Raw genomic sequence first — 21,644 nt, 5'->3', positions numbered from 1 at the left:
ACCCCACTATCAGACGCAGTAAGGTACCCCTGCTATCTGTTTTTATGGTACCCTGTGCTTTCTTTAATGTGGCATTATTAGTCTACTTTTGAATGATGATTAATACTGTTATTTCTATTAATTGTTAATTCCATGAATGCAGTAACCATGTCTGCTCTCCACATTTATAAATTTCAATTAATCTCAATCAATAGATATAACATAGGCCCTAAAATAGAAGGAAAGCAAGATAAATGTAAAGATCTATATACTTATAATAATATTTTACATTAAACTTTACTTATTTTAGCCTATTTAAATTTCTGTCCTTTAAGCTTTGACATCTAGATACCAGAGTCCTGTATCTGTTCCTGCTTTTCTTACACCACAGATACATTGTATATTCTGGATTCTTCGTGACTAGATTAGAACCAAGATCTGAACGTTCAGTCTAATATTTATGTTTAGAAAAGAAGGGCTTATCTTTGGAGAACTCTGCTGATGTAACTCACAATTGTTGCTGAACCTTGTAAACATTTGTCTTCAGGGAGATAACTGGCTTTCCTAATATGTGGATCTCTAAGAATTGTGTGACTTATTTCTGAAATGCTCTTTAGTTTTTCGCATTTGCTCTTCCTTTCTCTTTTATGGGAAATAAAGGAGAAAAAGTGCCAGAGGGTGATCAATGAAGTTTTCATCGTGATGATAATATTTATCCAATAAAAAAAAAATGACTCATGGCAATGATACTATCATTTCACTTTACCTTATATTTTCCTCTTTAAACATTATATTATTTAGATAAAAATAACCTCACTGGGATGAGCCTTCCAGCAGTTTTTGTTTGTAACTTGGCCTTCTGTAAAAGATATCTTAAAAATTATTTTCTCCTTCAATATTTTAAAGATATTATAAACAAAGTTCAATATCATTTTAAAATATAATTATGTTATTTATCATACCAGAACTAAACAACGTTATTGAACAGGTTTATTTTTCTATGGAAAGAACTTTATATTATTGAAAATGAAGATAAAAATTCTGAAAATAAGAGCACAGATTTTTAAAATTTACAACTTGGATTGAAAACACATAACAGAAAGTACAACTTATAGGCATACAGACATAGAGAGACACAGGAATGTGTACGTCTGTATTTTTCTCAGCTTCATCTCTTCTATTCTGAAGCACATATGTGTCTTGGAAATATTCTTTATTTGCTCTTATTTTTTCTTTAATTTTGTTCTTTTCTTACTTTCAGTAGCTTAAATATAAGGTAATATAAGTAGTTTGAATATAAGGTATTTAGATATAAATATCTTAAATATAATAGTTATAGCCAGGAATGATAGTTTGTGACAATCAGGCATCTCTCTCTCTCTCTCTCTCTCTCTCTCTCTCTCTCTCTCTCTCTCTCTCTCTCTCTCTCTCTCTCTCCCTCCCTCTCTCCCTCCCTCCCACACTCCCTCCCTCTCTCCCTCTCTCTCATGCACACACATACACAAGCACAAACATATAAATACATGTTTAAACACATACATAATATTAATTCCTATAGTATGATACAGATTTATATACAGAGGAAATATAATCTCCATACAAGTCCATATATATATATATATATATATATATATATATATATATAATAGTCCATACACACACACACATAAAAGAAAAAATAGCCATAAATGAACTAGAAATAATGGTAAAAGAAAAAATAGCCATAAATGAACTAGAAATAATGAGAAATGTCTGAAAACTATAAAGTAAACACAATAAAATTGAAGTATGAGTACAAAAGACTGCTACAACAGCAGAAGCAACCCAAAATTGTAGGTAATAGCTAAAATAAATAGAAATGGCAGCTAAGGAAAAATAATAGACGACTGGTGGAGAACCACTGGCAGACGACTGATCCTAAAATTCAACTAGAAATGAAGGGACTGAGAATAATCTTGGGGGAAAAAAAGAAAGGTTTGTGTGGTTACACTTTCTGATTTCAAAACTTACTGCAAAGCCTACTAGCAAAAATGTAAAAGCTACATAAGAAGGATAGCAGAATAGGAAGACAGAAGAAGGCTTCGAGTAGCCATTCAAGCTCTAAATTTTTAATGTATGAGATAGATAGGACCTTAAGTAGTTAAGCAACAATTATTCTTTTTTTTTATTTGCAGTCAATTGCATTCCTTATCTCAATATTCCTTCAAATGAAAATTAATATAAAAATGAGTTAACATGGAATACAAATCATAATTGCAGCTTAAAATTCATAAAATGTGAAGAAAGCTAGAATTAACTAAAGAATGCCAATGAATTGAATCGTTACTAGAATACTTTTGGCAAAATTTAAATACATGGCTCAAAGCACAATGAATAAGACTTACATATAATGTTACTGTATTGGTTTTCGAATTTTAAAAGTAAGTTTCTAAATAAAGTTTGGAAACGTTATATTATATTAAAACAGAATTAATTTTATAAGGTTTGATGATTTAAAAAGTAGCAATTAAATTTTCAAAAAATGAATGTAAAAAATAGACGATCAGTTCAAGAATGAATAAGTACTCTTTCAACTTCCATAGCAAGGAAGTCTATAGATACTGTTGATAATTCACGCATTGGTACATGTCTTAATATAATGTAAACCACTGGAAGAAAGTAAAAGTTATATAAATAAACAAGTCAGTAATTGGAGAATGGAGAAAAATAGATGAATTAAATTCCTCATCTTTTCCAAAGAACAGATAATATGTCTTTTCTAGAGTAGATAAATCAAGAAAGAATAAATATATAAGTAACATATGGAGCAAATATATAAATTATAAATAATTATATATGTAATAATATAATATATAATAAAGACATTAATTATGTGAAGCATACAAAAATGGTAAGATAGAGAACTAAAAAGAGAAGTGCTTTTGCTGTTTGCCTGAAGGGAATGGATAAGTAGCCATAGGGAGATTATTATTTTCCTTAAAAAACATTTTTATCATGTACATCATTTTATAGATTTAAAAACAAATTAATAAAGTATATATTTTAGAGAAAGAAAAACTCCTGGCTCTGTTTTGCATGAATAGTAACAGGACAAAGTCAAAATGCCATCATCGATTTTTCCATAAATAGGCAGTACAATAAATATAAGTGCATGGAAACTATCCCCGGTAGCCAGCTCTTTCTGTAATTGCCCAAAGCTCTTTCCTCAGTAACATTGTTTCTGAAGCTAATAAATATTATGCAATAGTCTTTATTTTAGTTTTTATATTTTTCCTGAGCTTATCATATTTCAATATTTTTTAAATCACATGGTAATTCAGGGAGACATGGTTGAAAATATTTAATGTTAAATGTCCTTAATTAATGCATTTTAAGCCATGTCTTTTATTTGAAGTGGACCTTTGTAGCCTTTACATCCTTCCTATCTGCATGCTGTGGTTTATTCCTGACTTTTTATGCATTTGTTCCATAAAAAAATAAAAAATAAAAAACTGAAATGCAAAACTGAAATGAAGCCCCAGAAGCTAGGACCCAACTGCAATACTTGAAGGAAAAAAATGACCAAAAAAAGCATCAGACTTGTAAAGAACAAAAGGCAGCACAAAACAAATACACAGAGAAGGTTTGACAACAGCGAACATACAAAAGAAGTTAGTGGAATTAGATGGTGTTATCTTCACAGATAACAAAAGTAAAGCCAAGACAGGGTCAAACTAGACAAAAACCTTAAGACAAATACTGATAGAAAATGAAAAAATAGTGACCTATAAATGAGCATTATTATCAAGTCAACAGAGAGAATCATGAAAGAAAATAAACCATAATCAGCAATAATGTTAAAATATAAATGAGGACAAAAATTCAGAAATAGAAGTTAATGCTATTATGAAAGGAAAAAGAATTGTGGATTTTCTGGAAGAGAACCAAAATACTAATTCGAAAACATGTATGTACCCCTATATTCACTGCAGCGTTATTTACAATAGCCAAAATATGCAAGCAACCTAAATGTCCATCAATAAAGGATTGGTAAAGTGGTGGTACACATATATAATGGAATATTATTCATCCCTGAAAAATGAAATCTTACCATTTGCAAAGACATGGATGGACCTAGAGGGTATTATGCTAAGTGAAATAAGTCAGACAGAGAAAGGCAAATACCATATGATCGCACTTTTATGTGGAATCTAAAGAACGAAATAAACAAAACAGAAACAGACTCGATAGATACAGAGAACAAACTGGGGATTGCCTGGGTGAAAAATATGAAGAGATTAAGAAGTACTAACTGGCAGCTACAAAATATTCATGGAGTTGTGAAATACAGCATAAGGAATATAGTCAATAATACTCTAATAACTATATATACTGCCAGGTAAGTACGAGGCTAACTGGAGGATCATTTCATACATTATATATATATGCCTAACCACTATCCTGTATACCTGAAACTAAAATAACATTGAATGTCAACTCTAATTGAAAAATAAAAATTAAAAAAAGAATGTGGATTTGGGAATGAGGAACCAGAGTTATGAAATTATGTTCTGATGCCAAGGATAGGTTTGAATAGATTTCTATTAAAGGGTATTAATGCAAGTTAAGGAATTATATGTAATACTAAACACAAATTCTATATCATTTATCAAATCTGTATCATTCATAGCCTTAATTTCATTTGCACAATTTTATTCTTGATTTTGAAAAGATAAAATTTTACTTATTTAATGTATCCCCTTGATATTTAGTACATTTATTATAGTCTTTAATATACAAGACTATAGACACTAAGGAGTTGTGGCCAGGAATTCAATAATAGCATTACTGAAGGAGTCAGAAAATTTCCTATTTTTAAGTATTCCTGTCATCACTGTTAGTGGCACTACCTTTTTTTTTAATTTGTGGTCCAAGAGTGAAATTGAGCTCCATAATAATTAATTCTCTGACAGTTTTATATTGAAAGAAAAAGATCATAATGATGAAGACTAATATAAATGTTGACATTTAACAAAATGTTGTAAAGGAAAATTTTATTGTACTACCGTGGCTACTTACCAATTGATTTCTTAATAACCCAAAAGAATAAATGGACCTAACAAAAGTCCCTAAATTACTCTTAGAGAATAGCTTCTGTGGATATATCTTGCTTTTAAAGATGATGAAATTGCTCAACTGCTATCCTTGGCTTCCTATGGATCTTGAAAAATCAAGAATTCATGTTTCTCAAGCCCTTTATCTTTGGGTCAAAGGAGATTAAACAGGCTCTTGAGGTCATTATCACTTGTTCATTGTCAAAGTTAAAATATATTCAAAATACGAACAGAGTTTAGTTCGGATAAAGGAGAAAATATATGTATCTATAGAGCTTATAATTTAAAAAATGCTTTAAAATCATTTAAAGATGCAACATTTGATATAAATATATTTTAAATATATTATTTTTCACACTTAGAATGAAGATCTAATTGTACGGCATTCATATTTTTATATTTATAATATAATAATGTCAAAATGATTCCTTTAATATGTTGGCCTATGAAATTCTCTTGGCATGTGGTGGTATTCATTCACTGTAATCATTAAATCAATACTAAATAATCCATTTCTGCAGTCATTTTTTTAAAGACCTCCTAATAAAGCCTAAAAGAATTATCCTGCCTATATCTTGCACTAAAATAAGATATGCAATTAAAATTACCACTAAACACTAAACAGTAATAACATCTTTATGAAGATGGTTTGATAAGAAAATCAGGTCAAGAATGCTAGCTAGAAGGGCATTCCATTTGCTTTAGCTAGCATCCTTTTCAGATGTTCCTGGCTAAAGAAAGACAACAGATGAAAGCAAAAAAGAGGAACAAAGATTCTTTGTAAATATTGGTGCTTAACTCTGTGAGGCAGATAACTACTGACCCTGAGTCCTCTGTAATTTCCTTGTCCAACACTCTGCCTCTTAGAGCCTTGTCAGTTTGTAAGAGCAAAAGGTTCTGTAGGGTTGCTCTGAACGTAAGTTTCTACACTCTTTTGTACACACAGAACACTGTGCCAGTATTTCTTTTTAATCTATCCATTTTTACTTTATCTTTTTCCCTGTTTACTTAAAGTGCTGCAATATAGGTTGGGAGAAAAAAAATAGCCATACTATCATTTTTATACTTTCCAAGACAGTAAGAGCCATATTTTTTTATACCGTATCTAAGGCAGATTTGATATTTTAAAATATATCTTTAAGGAAGTTAACACAATTAACAGAGTTGAGTGTTGTGGCATTATTATCTAAGCTCACTTTAAAAATAATTTATCTACTTTTTACATAATTTTGTTTCTGCAGGGTGACCTAAGGCTTGGACAAATTTATTTCTCCCAACTTGTGCTTTGTGTTGATATTTGGTTTTAGATGTTATAAAATCAATGTTGAGTATGAATAAGTTATTCATAATGCAGCTTCTAATGAAGTGTAGACATGACTTGAATAATAAATATCCTAGCCTTTTAATAAGATTCATCTCAGGATCATAATAAAACCCTACATTGTTTCTATAATACAGTGGAATTTTACCAAAGTCAAATTAAGACACATAAGAGCACATTCTTAGAGTGTGATTCATAATCCTTAGGAAATGACTGTAATTGATTTACAACAAACCAGCTGTACTGAGAACTCAGCAGCAGCCCCAGGTGATTATAGCAGTTGTGCTTGAGTAAACCTGTGTGCACAACATGCTATTCTGGAATTTTTTATTTGTCAGATTGTAAAATCCAAAGGTAAAACACGTGGTTAATGGAGAACTTTTAGCAAAATGTACTGGAGAATTATCTTGCTTAGGTAAACATTTACTTAAACACATTAATAAAAATGTCAGGAACGTTTAAAAATCACATAAGGAATCTATAAAGATACCATGTGTTTCTGAAATGAAAGAATTTGTTCCCTTTACTTTTGTAGATTCGGCCTAATTCAAGCTTCCTCTTTTTAAAAAAATTCTGGCGTATGCAATGTACTGAATCTGAAAATGATAGAGTGTGCCTCTCTGGTACAGTCTTGTCAATTACATGTGCCTTGTTTCATTAGCTACAGCTAATTATTAGCCATAGTGTTCTAGGCTATGAATTTAAATTGAATAAAATGAGTGGTCATTTTTTATGATTTCCTTCTAGTCGTTTCAAATTCATCAGACTATTTTTATTACATGTGAAAATACTGAAAGTATAATAATCTAAATCTTTCACCGCCTTATTCAGTAACTGAATAAGTGTGCGTATTAAAGGTGACAAAGATAGATGGGATTAACTGGTTGTTTTTTTTTTTTTTTTGCTTGACAGCTTTTGCTCACAACATATGTTCAGTGCTATCAGGGTTATTACAGAGAACACAAACTAATCAGGTGGACAAATTCACAAACAGTGCCTAGAACACATGGTGGCCTCCCAGTGCTAACAAGAAATGTCCAAATCACTTGCAAACATGATCAAATAATGCAAGGATTTGTCATTTTGACTGTGATGTTTAAAGCCATGGTTAAAATAATCGTGTTGTCTATGGAGCTTCTGGATTGAAAGGTGAGATTCTGGGACTTGACTTTTTGCTGTTATGTCATGAAAAGAGAGAGAAAATTATGGGCTCTGCAATAGTTCTGATATTGATTCAACCACCTATGTGTTTTACCTTTAAAAATAATTTGTGGTTGGGGTTTCTTCTTGAGGCTAAATTTCTTAAGGAGAATTAATATCAGAACCCTTCTTGTTCAAAGGTTAAAAACTATTAAGACTATTAATAGCCATCCACTCACTAATTCTTTCCTCCATTAAGAGAAAATGTTAACTAAATTTGATTGCAAAGGTCATTCAGGAATTCGAATTCCAAGGTAATTTAGTTATTTTGCTCATATAATTTTACAAGTATTTAAATTTACTTGAAAATTACCACTAGTTTCCCATGCCATGGCACATCTATGAGTGTATAGGTATGTATATTCTTATTTTTTACTTCTAATCTATCACATATTTTATATATACACATATTTTATGTGACTGCAAGAGGTCTCCTAGACAACTAACTGGAGAACATCACTCTTTACTTGCAAAAATCAGAATAAAAAAATTATAGGTAATGTTGAGCCAAATGAAGTAATTTGGGAATTATAAAAAGAATGTCTTTTGGAAAGAACTCAGAATTGTGAGATTTCCAAGTAAAGAGACCCATTAAGAAACTGGAGAGCCTGCAAGAGCAATCGCCAGGAAGTCCTCTGGGTTCAGCATTTATTTCACTGACTTCCCTCAGGTTTTAAAAAAGGAGAGATTTCTCTATTAAAAGTTTAAGTTCCTGGATTTATGGCTTTCTCTCACATATTTTTTCTCCACTGAGTCCTCTCCTCTCAACCTGTTTATCATACTCAAGGTCACGGGTAATCATTATTGATATATGAAAAAATTTTAGAAATTAGAGTTATATGAATTTGAAGTTAAAATAGATACTATCATATTACCCAATTAGCTTGGCCAAAGTTCATAGTACTCTACAGTCCTATCCAAATAAAATAGAATGTTTTCCAAAAGTGTAGGCTTTGGAGACACAGAGGATGTTTTAGAATGTTAATTCTGATAATACTTTGGAGATGTCTGAATTTGGACAAGTCGTTTAATGAGCCTCAATTTTCTCATCAGGAAAGCATAGATAGTACTACCTATTTTTATTAAATAGGGATGTTAAGAGGATTAAAACAAAACCCATTTTGACAAAGCCTTTAATAGAGTATCTAATAGAGTACACATAGGAAGTGCTAATTAAGTGGCATCTATTACATTAATGAGACAATAATCTTGGCTATTTCATTTAGGACTTTCAGGCCAGGCTCCAGGTTCTGATCCTGGAGAAGAATATTTCTTAGTTCTATTTCTATTCAACGAAGAGGTTAAGTTCCTCTCTTTTTCATCTAAGAAATAGTGACTTTTTCTGCCCAGAACAGTGCTTCTCTTTGACTGCAACTTGAAATTGCATTTTATCAATCACCTGAACAGAGAACATCATCAACATCCTACCATTCCTCTTCCATCCTGACTTCCATAATATCAACATAACTGCATTCAAATTCATTCTTGTATATCTCAAGAGAAGAGTTAGACCCTCCCCTTGGTGCATAGTTACTTTCCTAAATTCCTTTGGATCCTATATCCTATTTTATCCCATTTCTATAGTTATCTCATTCCATCAATTATCCTTTTTTCTTCATTTTTTCTTTCTCTAGATTGTTTTTTATTCCCATAAGTCTATACACGTTTCAGCATACTCCATCTTAAGAAAAAGTCCTCTGTCAACCACAAGGCTTCTTCTAGTTTCTGCCATTTATATCTAAGAGTCTTGAATGTAACCACCCTACTTTTCTGACTTTCTCACTTTTATTCATTCATTAAATACTAAAATCTTGCTATTGATCCTACCTTTCCATTGAAAACATTCTCCTCCTGGTCATTCTGATCATTTACCTGTAAAGCCTAATGGACACTTTTCATTCTTTATTTGTAACATTTGAGAATGTTGATCATCCTCTCTTGAAAATTTACCTCTTAATTTCCAACATCATCACTGTCCCTGGTTCTCCTACCTTACTGGCTACTTCGAGAGATCCATGAGATCCTTTTCTTCTACCTATTTATGCATTGTAATTATTCTACCTTTAGTTTTCTTTCATTCAGTAAAAGCACTCTGGTTGATCTGACATACACCCATGATAATTATCTACATCTCCAGCTTAGCATCTTACTCAAGGTATTGGCCCACTGCCTAAAAAACACTACCTGGGCAACATTTCAAACATAACTTGACCAAAAAAAAAAAAAAAATGTAAAATGACCCCTCTATAACTCCCAAATCTTAATTCTCTATCTTGAAGAGTACACCAAAATATTACCAGTTTCCCAAGATGTCCAAAGGTCATTTTAGATATCAATTTCCCTACATTCACTCCATTTCAATATTTTGTAAATTCTATCTTTGATATACTCGACAATTTATTTTCTTTCTCTACTATCCCTGCCTTTGCCTTATGTCAGACCCTCATCTTTTCTTGCCTGGATTTCTTATTGTTGCTTCTTCTATTCTTCCTTTACTCTCTCCCCAATCTCTTACCTACACATGCAAAAGTAATTTTTCTAAAATATGAATCAGATCACATCATTCTCTTAAATCATTCTAAGTGTTTCTCTTACCTTCAGGATAAAGTTTACTATAAAATACATCTTTGGTGGTCATCTTCTCCTATCACTTTTCTATATATATTTGTGCTATCAGCATGCTGAGATATTTATAGACCCTTGAAGATTCAGTACATGCTCATATCTTGGCTCCACCTATACTTTTCAAATTTCCAAAAGCATCTTTCACATTAGTTTTTCAATTAATCACATCCTCCTAGTCCTTAATACTCACCTCAGCTTTCACCAACATGAAGAGCTTTTCTGACTTTCTAATTCTCCTAAGTTAGGTGTCCCTTAGTGCTTCTGTTGCGGTTGGTAGGTATGACTACCATAGCTCCTGTCACTGTGAATTTTATTTATTTTTGTCTTATTCACTAGGCTATGAGATCCTCTAAGAAAAAAATATGAGCTTCACTTTATCAGCTGCACAAGTCCCCTCCCCTAATGCATACTTGACAATCTGTAAAAATTTATTAAAATAATAGCTAGTCAGCTCAGTTCATATTCCTTGATCTCTACTATGATCCCCTTTCAGTTGTTGATATGTGTATACTGTGGTATTTTCTCTCCATCTGCTTTTCTTATTTTCCCTTCCTATCTTTGCTTTTCAGATTTTTAAACAGGTAATTTACCTAAATATATCTGTTTACCTTTTCTTTCTGTGAATTCTGATTTTCTTTGATATTTTTCACTGAATCCTACTTTCTCTAACTGTAGGCTCTTAGCTCTTCAAAACCCATTTGGCTTGGAGATTGCATTCATCTCAATCAAATAAAGTCCATTATATCTCTCTTAAAAAGTTACTAATTTAAATGCCTATTAATGTGTTAAATTGAATTGATATGTTGTCCTGGGAATCATAAGATTTCTCTTAAAGCATGCAATATAACTAAGTCCTAATATTCATATTTTAATGTCGATTACTTTCCCTTTGAGAGGTTACATCTAAATCTATGGTAACTCTTTAGAAAGAAGTGTTTTTCTTGTGGCCAGAACTATTCTAAATACACTACTTATGCTAACAAGGGTAATTTCTAAGTGAAAATATATAAAAAACGTGGAATCGATAGCTATAAATTTAATGTAGATATTTCATAGAATGAAGTATCATAGAAGCTGCATCTTAACTAAAACATATTTTTGTGTTTTTATTATTTAAAAAAAGGGCAATGCTTTAGGGCAATGATAATAATGGAATAACATTTATAAATGTTATACTCTAGATAGCTAGTATGATTTCAAAACCTTGTCTAAATTATAATCTCAAAAGGTCACCATTCTTTCTTCTTATGTTTGGAGTCAAACTTAACTATAGGGACTTTACATTCATCAGACTGAATAAACCAAGAGAATCTCCCAATATATTTTGGTCTGTGTGTATCAATGATGTGTTCAGCCAAACTTGAGCTAAATTGCCACTGACATAAGTTTTCCTTATAAAACTGACTTTCAGAATCACTCCAACTGAGGTTGTAATCAAGAATAAGTTTTCAGGGTGACCTCAGTATCATGGCTGAATAATATGTACATCATTTGTATCCCCCCAACAAAATTTGGCATTTATCCATGAATAAAAGAACATTTGTGAAAGCTATAGGATACAGCACAATATGCCAAAGGACCTGGGAGGTGTTTTGCCCACCCATGTATTGTGTAAAAGGTGTATTAAATCATCACATTGCACGCCTTGAACTTATAGTGTTATGTGCCAATAATATCTCAATAAAGTTGAAAACAAGAAAGAACAACTTTTCCTTCGAGAGACTAAAATAACATGCATTTGTTCAGATAGATGTGTTCTAAAAGCCAAGTATGCATTTTGTTCAATATATATGTGAGGCATGTAACACCTAAGATTGATAGTTAATCAGCGCAAATTGTCATCATTTCCAAAATTACGTCTAGCTGCCTATATCCTTTGACATATTTTATAGTGACTTTAAAATGGCATGTTTGATTTAAAGCTCTAACCTAATCATAGAAAAAAGATATTTAGTTTAGCCAAATAAAAAGAGGTCATTTTTGATACTACTGAATTACAGCTGTTATTTTTGAGTGTGCGTGTGTAAATATATAAACTTAACATGGAAGACTGCAGTAAAAACTACAATTGAAGAAAAGGTAACTATTACATAAATGTAAATATATGTGTTAGTTGTCTGCCCAATGTTCCCCTGAAAGTTTGATGTTTGTTTAATCCTTCATCCACCCCAAACTGCCCACTTTAACTAAATCATTCAGACTTTTTTATAATTAAGAGAAAGATGTTACATGGGAAGAATAGCTTAAAATTTATAGTAGTATTGTCCTAACTGTGACACTGTTTAGAGGTGTTATCTCTACCGTGGCTCTAAATAGCATTCCAAGGTACTTCACAAAGGTGTCACCTGTGTTTCATAATCGGAGCAAACCATGAATTAGAGCAGACACATTTTTTGGTCAAGGTCATAGAGCTAGAGTGTGTTTGGTAGTATAAACCTTTGTCAAACAAACAGTCTTTTTGCAATTTACACAAATATAAATTAAAAGATCAAAATTCTACAAATTCAAAAGCTAAGTGGTTTACATAACTATAAGAAATTTGATACACATTGTAGCTTCAAAGGCTATTTTATCCTGGAAGAGCTTGCCATAGCAACATGACATATGGATAATTATTTTCAAAATATGTCTTAAACTCTAAACTAAAAAGTAGGTGAAGAACATATATATGCAATTAACTTAGAAAGGAATACAAATAGCTTATTAGCACTCGAAAAATATTCAACTGCAGAAAGTAACCAAAGAAATGAAATTTAAATTAAAAAGCCAATGTGCTGGTGAGGTTTTGGAGGAACATGCACTCCAACATAGGACTGATGGAACTGGAATTTATAAGAACCTTTGTGCAGAGTATTTGACAATAATTAAATGAAAATTCCAAAAACATGTATTCCTTTTGAATCTAAAATCCAACATAGAATTTATCCTAAGGAAACAATCATATGTGCATGCTAAAATTTAGTTTCACGTATGTCCTTAGCTTTTTTGTTAATGATGACACACACAAAAAGGAAACAATCTAAGAATCCAATAATAAAAAATTGGCCAATTAATTATTTAATAGTATAGCAGTAACAGACAATAAAAAAATGTTGGAGAATAAATACCATTATAAATATTTATGATATGTGGTTTAAATAAAAAAGAATAAAGAGACTGAAGTTATATGTATAATATGATCCTACTTTGGAAGCAATATAGTTTTGCAGCTAAAATGCCAGTTTAGAGTTAAACATATAAATTCCAGTTTGGGCTCTACTATTTACAGGTTACGTAACCTTTAGGATGTAACCTTTACTTTAACCTTTCAGTTTTTCATCTATAAAATTGGGTTAAAAAACTTCTAAATTTTCAGACTTCAATAAGACAATTCATGTAAGGCTTTTACTTAACATTTATTTACTAGACAAATGTTAGTATCATAATTCTTGCTATAGAACATGTATATTTGTGCCATATTTTGTATTATCTGTTTTATATTTTATGTATATAAAATATATATTATATTAAATATATGTTTATGATCAAACAATTTTTCAAGTGACAGTTTCTCAGTGGTGGGTTTGTGGTTTAGTTATTTTACATTTGAGGGGGATTTTTCTTCAGTGAATTAATATAATTATATAATAAAAAAAAAAAAACTTTATAGGTCAGGTTAGGGTAGAAATTGCAGTAGTAATATCCAAACCCTGAAATTTCAGTGGCTTATTTCTCACTTCTGCAAAATCTGCATGAGTCAGGTGGCTCTCTGGGGAAGCATGCACTGAACAGAGATGACAGTCTGTTTACATCGTGAAGATGCATGTGCCTTCTCCATCTCCATAGATAGGTGTGAGCTGGAGGGCTCTCTGGGGCTTTTTACTGCCTCTGCCTAGAGGTGGGTGATACATATCTCTTCTATTCTGAATCCACTGGCGAAACCAATCATTTGGTCCTTTCTAACTGCTAAGATTGAAAAGTAAAGGGGAACAAGTTAATATGTGATAAAAATTAAACATCTCTTCCACGAAAAGTGATAACTAACTAAAAATTAAATATATTTTATTAAATTCAGACACATATTTCATTAGTTTACTTGGCAATTTTGATTACTCTTTCAAAGAGAGTACAAGTTACAGAATCTCTTTAACTTTTTCCCTAGATGGGCCTTCCATATCAGCTACAACTGAAGAACACTGAGTTAAACTGGCACCCGAGAGAGACTACTTTAGGACTGGCCTCCCACTAATTTTTGGTATGACATTAAAATGTAGGTCAATAAACATTTCTGGTCTCAGTTTCTTTCATTGTAAAATAAGTGAGTTAAATACTTAACTCTCTAATGTCCTCTCCATCTAAAACCATGCTGCCTTCTTAAATCAACATGTCCCTGTCAGCTGCAAGCTTTGTTGTTACTCTAACTTCAATTTATTTAAGCAATCACATCTTTTCACTGGTAACATTAGTGTCATAAACTTAAATTAAATGTCATGTGATATTTATTTTTGCAGCTTACTCATGGAATTCTTGGTAAAATAAAGACAAATAAATATATTCACAGGATGAATTACAATTCCATGCCCGCTTAGCTCTTTTCAGCAAACCAAGCCTCTTACAGCATGTGTGTAGCAGGAGTGGGTAAAATTTATTTCATAATTGATGCTTATAACTACCCTCCAAGATGAGTATGGTTATAGTGATTGCAAATACAAAGAGATGAAACTTATTCAAATTAACAGTAAGTAATCAAACTGGGTCTTGAACTAATTCAAGTGCTCAGTCCAGGGGTTATGACATTTTGCACAATTTGTAGACAATAAAGCTGGGGCTGCAGGGGAGGCAAACTTTTACCTAGTTTTGTCTAGCCCTGAAAATTAAACTGACCTAAGCCAGATCGACAGGAGAAAAGTATACAAATGTATTTAATACAAGTTTTACTTGACACAGGAGACTTCGTGAGGAATAAAGACCCTCAAAACAGCAAAACTTACTTGCTTTTATGTTATGTTAAACAAAGAGAGGCAGTTGTGGAAAAGTGGCTAAACTATGTGGAGAGGGAAAAGGAGGATAAGAAGGATTTTAACGAGGTCTGTATAGAATTCTCTCAGTCTCAACCTCTTGCCATGATAAGAATGTTACTTTGTTACTTGCTTTCTGGTATAGGGAGGACATCTTTCATATAGGAATTTTCATCTCCTGTTTTGTTTTTTTGTTTTTTTGTTTTGTTTTGTTTTTTTAAAGAGGAAAGGTCAGAGTACTTTCATTTGCTGTTTTTCAAGTGCCTTTAACTCAAAATAGTCAATATGTCAGAGCAGCATATTTAGGGGTGGCATGTTCTAAACTCATTCACGGCCAAGTTGAAACAGCAATTCTGCTACTTCATTTTTATTAAAACAGAAATTTAGGAGCTCCCCTCACCATTCTGGGGACAACTGGGCCATGTTACTATAGACAGTCTCACTCAGAAGAATCTAAGAAAACCAGTGTTGGAGTAACTGCAAAGGGAAACAGTAATAATGTCCGCAGCTCTAGTTTATTTTATTTTTAATCAAATGGGCTCATTATAAAAAATACTGTGTTTTATCCATATATCTTCTCCAAGGATAGGGTCCATGTTTATACCACTCATATTCTCATAAGTAACTAGTGCTTAGCATCATAAGACCCATTTAAAGAATGAAATCACAGCTTTTCCACAGTTTCCCAGGCAGAACACAGCAAACTTTCTAGTAAACAACTAAATTTTTGCATAACAAATCCTAAATATAGCTTTCTTACATAAAATTTATGACTTTTGTCACTAAGGAATATAAAAAAGCAAAACCATCCACGAATTAAATAAAAAATACCCTCCTCCTGACAGAAAACAGATTGAAGTACTGGCAATACTCCTGTTAAATGATTGTGGTATGTCACATACTATCATATTTTAAATGTTGAAAACTATTCTACTAGATACCTCACATTCGGACAGAATCACTAACATTTATATTAAACAGCTCTTGTTTAAGTGTGTTAAATACAGGAAAGAAATATGCAGCAAACAATTTTTTAAATACTACCAAAAGCCCATATTATGCAATAAGATTTTTTATAAATAAGTGGTATTAAGAGTCATGAAGTAGATGATGAAATGTGTGCTGAAATCAGTACTGATGAAGCAGTTGTATGCTAACAAAGCCAGGTGTTGTTCAATGAATAATAAAGGATTGCATGTGAAGGTCAATCTTTACACTATTTCATTGTTCTACTCAACAATATGTGCCTTTTTAAATTCTTTTTATTTAGTTTCAAGTATAGAGTACATTCGTTAGACATCTATATAGTTCATAAAACGATCCGCTCAATTGTTCTCTTCCTCCCCTGACCCTCCACCTAGCCAATGTATCAATGCTAACTGCATTCCTTATGCCGTGCTCCCCATGCCATTGACCATCTATCAGCTACTAATTTGTACTTCTTTAGCCCTTCACCCCATTCTCCCAGCCCTCAAGCCCCCTTCCCCTCTGTGCAACACCATTGTCCACTATATTTACGAATCTGTTTTTGATTATTCTTTTTATTCCTTAGATTCTGCATATAAGTGAAATCACATAGTGTTTATCTTTCTCTGTCTGACTTAAATACCTTCTAGGTCTGTCAAAGCAATATCTTTTTCCATCCCCTTCCTTTTCATATGTAGGGATTTTGTTTTCTTATCTTTTCAACCACTCTATCTTTTGGTTGGACCACTTAATTCTTTTCCATTTAAGGTACTTATTCATAGGAATGTAGTTGTTACCATTCTTTACCCCTATTTTTGATACACATTTTTTTCTTCTTAAAGAAGTCCCTCCAACATTTCCTGTAATACTGGCTTGGTGGAGATAAATTCCTTTAGCTTATTTTGGTCTGGGAAGCTCTTTATCTGTCCTTCAACTCTAAATGATAGCTTTGCTGGATAAATTATTCTTGGTTGTAGATCCTGGGTCTTCATCTTGTCAAATATTTCTTGCCAAGCCCTTCTGTCTTGCACAGTTTCTTTTGAGAAATCAGCTGCTAGTCTTATGAATATTTTCTTATATGTAACTATTTGTTTTCCTCTTGCTGATTTTAATATTCTTTCTTTGTATTTAATCTTTGACATTTTAATTGTGATGTGTCTTGGTGTGGGCCTCTTTGGATCCCCGATTTTTAGAATTCCCTGAGCTTCTTGGGGTTTTATGTCCATTTCCTTCACCAAGTTAGAGAAGTTTTCCATCATTATTTCTTCAAACAGCTGTTCAACATCTTGATTTTCTTCAGTTACAATGATCAGACGAATATTTAAAGTCTTAATAGTGTCCTATATCCTCCTTAAATTGTTTTTATAGTCTTAACATCTTTTTTCTTGCCATTCTGATTGAGTGTCCTGATTGGCTTTCCTGTCCTCTTGATAGGGCATTTGATCTTCTTTATTCACTTTGTTTATTCCTTTTAATATACGTCTCATCTCAGTTAATGTGTTCTTCATTTCAGACTGGTTCTCTTTTATAATTTTCACTTTTATGTTTTATGTTGAAGTTCTCACTTAATTTATCTACACTTCCCAAAAGTTCATTGAGCGTCTTTATAACCAGTGATTTGAACTCTGCATCTGTTAGATTGCTTGACTCCATTATATCTGGATCTCTGTTCTGTTCTCTCATATGGTTTCTGCTTCATCTTACCATTTTGGCTGCCGTCCGTGTCTGTTTCTATGTACTAAGCAAAGCTCCTAAGTCTCCCAGTCTCATTAGTATGGATTTGTGAGGTATCAAGTGGCAAAGTCCTAAGACAGGTTTAGCTGCAGGCCAAACTTAGCCCAAGCCTCTGCCCCTCTGGGGCCACCTGTCAAGATTCAGCAAGCAATCCACAGATGCTGTGTTTAGAGTTGCCTCAAAAGGCCACGTCAGAAACCGAGGCTGCCTCCAGTGTGAGTCTCAGCAAGGAGAACCTGACTCGCTGAGGATACACTTGGATGTGGCTTGGGTGGGGCCGTGTGTTAGGGGAGGCGGGTTTTCAAGGAATCTTCTGGGCAAGAAACTTCTGTTATCCAGCTTGATGACATCACGGCAATGGCTGCGCTATGTCCATGAACTGGGAGCGGGGAGGGCTCAACAGGGAACAATGGATACCACCGGCACTTCTGTACAAAGTGAGTCTCCCCTCGGCCTTCACTCCGACAATGTCTCCCTGTAAGTCGCTGGTGCCCTCTATGCGCAGCCGAATCAGCACTGGTGCCCAGAGTGAGCAGGTCTGTCACCGTGAAAATCCGCTCTCAGGCACAGCCTCTTTAGAAGCTTTTGCAGCTGCCGCAGCCTCCGTCTCAGCTGCTGGAGACCAGGCAGCCCCTCATTCTCGCCCTGTCCTGCCTTCTGCCATTGCAGGGTGCTTTCTTGGATTTCTCCCTAGTTGTATGGCTTGTTCCTCTAGATCTCAGGTGATTTTTCTCTGCTGTGGCTCCTTGCTTCCGTCACAATTTTGATTTGGTCACTAGAAGGATGAATAGAGCCTCTATCATCTATGCCATTTTTTTCCCACTGTCAACAATATATGCCTTTTGATATTAGTATTAAACAATTATGAATTAAGGAGATGATAAAACCAAAGTCATTTGAGGCTGTGCAAAATACCAAACAACAACAAAAATGGTGCATCACACTGGAGCATGGAAGCAGCCGAGCAGAATAGTACACTCAAAAGTGTTTGAAATGAGTAAAGGCATATCTCATTTTATAGCACTTCTCTTTATTGCACTTCACAAATAAGAGTTTTTACAAACTGAAGCTTTTTGGCACTTCTGCATCAAGCAAGTCTATCAGCATTTGCTCATTTTGTATTTTGTATCCCATTTTGCTAATTCTCCCAATATTTTAAACTTTTTATTATTATATTTTATGGTGATTTGTAATCAATGACCTTTGATGTTACCCCTGTAATTATTTTGGGGCACCACGAACCTCACCCATATGAGAATGCAAACTTAATTCATAAGTGTTATGTGCGTTCTGACTGTTCCACTTACTGGTTGTTACCCCATCTCTATCCCTCCCCTTGAGCCTCCTATGACAAACAATACTATTGAAAGTAGGCCAATCAATAACCCCACAGTGGCCTCTAAGTGTTCAAGTGAAAACAAGAGACCACATCTCTCACTTTAAATTAAAAACTAGAAATTATTAAGCTTAGTGAAAAAGGCATGTTGAAAGCCAAGACGGGTGGAAAACTAGGCAAGTCTCTTGCACCAAATGGTTAGCCAAGTTGTAAATGCAAAGAAAAAGTTCTTGAGGGAAATTAAAAGTGCTATTCCAGTGAACATAGGAATGATGATAAAAAAGCAAAACAGCCTTATTGCTGATATGGAGAAAGTTTTAGTGGTTTGAATCGAAGATTAAACAGCCACAACACTCCCTTAGGCCAGAGCCTAATCCAGAGAAAGGCCCTAACTCTTTAATTCTATAAAGGCTGAGGGATGTGAGGAAGCTACAAGTTTGAAGCTAGCAGAGGTTGGTTAATGAGGTTTAAGAAAAAAAAAATGACCTCTATAATATAAAAGTGCAAGGTGAAGCAGCAAGTGCTGATGTAGAAGCCGTAGCACATTATCTATATCTAGCTAAGATAATTAATGAAGGCAGCTATACAAAACAACAGATTTTCAGTGAAAGAGGATGCCATCTAGAACTTTCATAGCTAAAAAGGAGAAGTCGGTGCCTGCTTCAAAGCTTCAAAGGACAGGTTGACTCTCCTGTTAGGGACTAATGCAGCTGGTGACTAATTTGAAGCCGATAATCATTTACCACTCCAGAAATCCTTAAGAATTATGCTAAATCTATTCTGCCTGTGCTCTATAAATAAAACAGGGCCTAGAGGATGGTATATCTACTTACAACATGGTTTGCTAAATATTTTAAGCCCACTGTTGAGACCTACTGCTAAGAAAAAAGTTATTTTCATATTATTTCTGCTTAATGACAATGCAGTGACAACCAGTGAGCTCTGATGGAGAATACAATGAGGTTAGTGTTGTTTTCATGCCTGTTAATGCAACACCCATTCTACAGCCCATGGATCAAGGGGTAATTTTTTTTTCTTTCAAGTCTTATTATTTAAGAAATACATTTTTTAAAGCTATTGCTGCCATAGATAGTAATTCCTCTGATGGCTCAACTCAGCAAAGTAAATTGAAAACCTCCTGGAGAGGATTCACCATTCTAGATGCCATTAAGATCATTCCTGATTCATGGAAAGAGCTCAAAATACCAACATTAACAGGAGTTTGGAAGACATTGATTCCAACCCTCATGGATAACTTTGAGGGGTTCCAGATTTCAGTGGAAAAAGTAATTGCCGATGTGGTGAAAATAGCAAAAGAATCAGAATTAGAAGTGGAGCCTAAAGATGCGACTGAATTACTGCAATCTCATAAAACTAACAGATGAGTAGTTTTGTCTTAGAGATAACCAAAGAAAGGGGTCTCTTGAGATGCAATCTACTTCTGGTGAAGATACTGGGAAGAGTACTGAAATAACAACAAAAGATTTAAAAAATTATATAAACTTAGTTGATAAAGCAGCAGCAGGGTTTGGGAAGAGTGACTCTAATTTTGAAAGAAGCTCTACTGTGTATAAAATGCTAACAAACAACATCTCATGCTACAGAGAAATTGTTCATTAAGGAGTCAATCAATGTGGGAAACTTCATTCTTATTTTAAGAAACTGCCACAGCCACCTCAAACTTCAGTGACTACCACTCTGATTAGTACCACTCTGATCAGTCACCATAAACATCGAGGTAAGATCCTCCACTAGCAAGAAGATGACAATTTGCTGAAGGCTCAGATGATAGTTAGCATTTTCTAGTAACAAAGTACATTTTAATTAAGGTATGTACATTGTCTTTTTAGATATGCCACTATTACTTACCTAACAGACTGCAGTATAGTGTAAACATAACTTTTATATGCAGTGGGAAACCAAAAAATTTGTGTGACATGCTTTATTTTGATATTTGCTTTATTGCGGTGGTCTAGAAATGAGCCCGCAGTATCTCCAAGTTACACCTGTAGTAAATGAAGATGTTTCTTCATGTACATGATCAGCCTGGTAAGTACCATATCTATGATTTCAGCTGGCTTGATCAAGTGATATGTCTCAGCGATACAGCAGTATCATAAAGTTTCAACTTACAAGTTCAGGGCTAAAATAGCAAAATTTTTAATTAGATATGTAGTATGATAAGGTTTCTTTAAAAGACTAAGCTGTGTTGAAAATGCTTTAGTCATCTAGGATATTACTCTCAATATTAGTGATTTTCTCTACATATTATGGAAGGAAATCAATAACAGTTTTGGACAATATACAAACTATATCCAGCACACGAATGAATATGTCTCTAAGTTCTCTACAACCAAGGAAGAAAATTGAGGGTCCATTTGCTGCTGTTTCTC

At 33.4% G+C, this 21,644-nt stretch overlaps 1 pseudogene; it reads left to right on the top strand.

Moving 5' to 3' along the window:
* Positions 1–19,206: 19,206 nt before the first annotated feature.
* Positions 19,207–21,047, top strand: LOC118606895 (annotated as a pseudogene).
* The last annotated feature ends 597 nt before the right edge of the window (positions 21,048–21,644 follow it).

The sequence above is a fragment of the Rousettus aegyptiacus genome, unplaced genomic scaffold (genome assembly GCF_014176215.1).
Source record: "Rousettus aegyptiacus isolate mRouAeg1 unplaced genomic scaffold, mRouAeg1.p scaffold_m13_p_8, whole genome shotgun sequence".
In the NCBI taxonomy this organism is placed as follows: Eukaryota; Metazoa; Chordata; class Mammalia; order Chiroptera; family Pteropodidae; genus Rousettus; species Rousettus aegyptiacus.
Note: the sequence above shows the minus strand (reverse complement) of the source record. Positions and strands in the feature narration are given on the sequence as shown.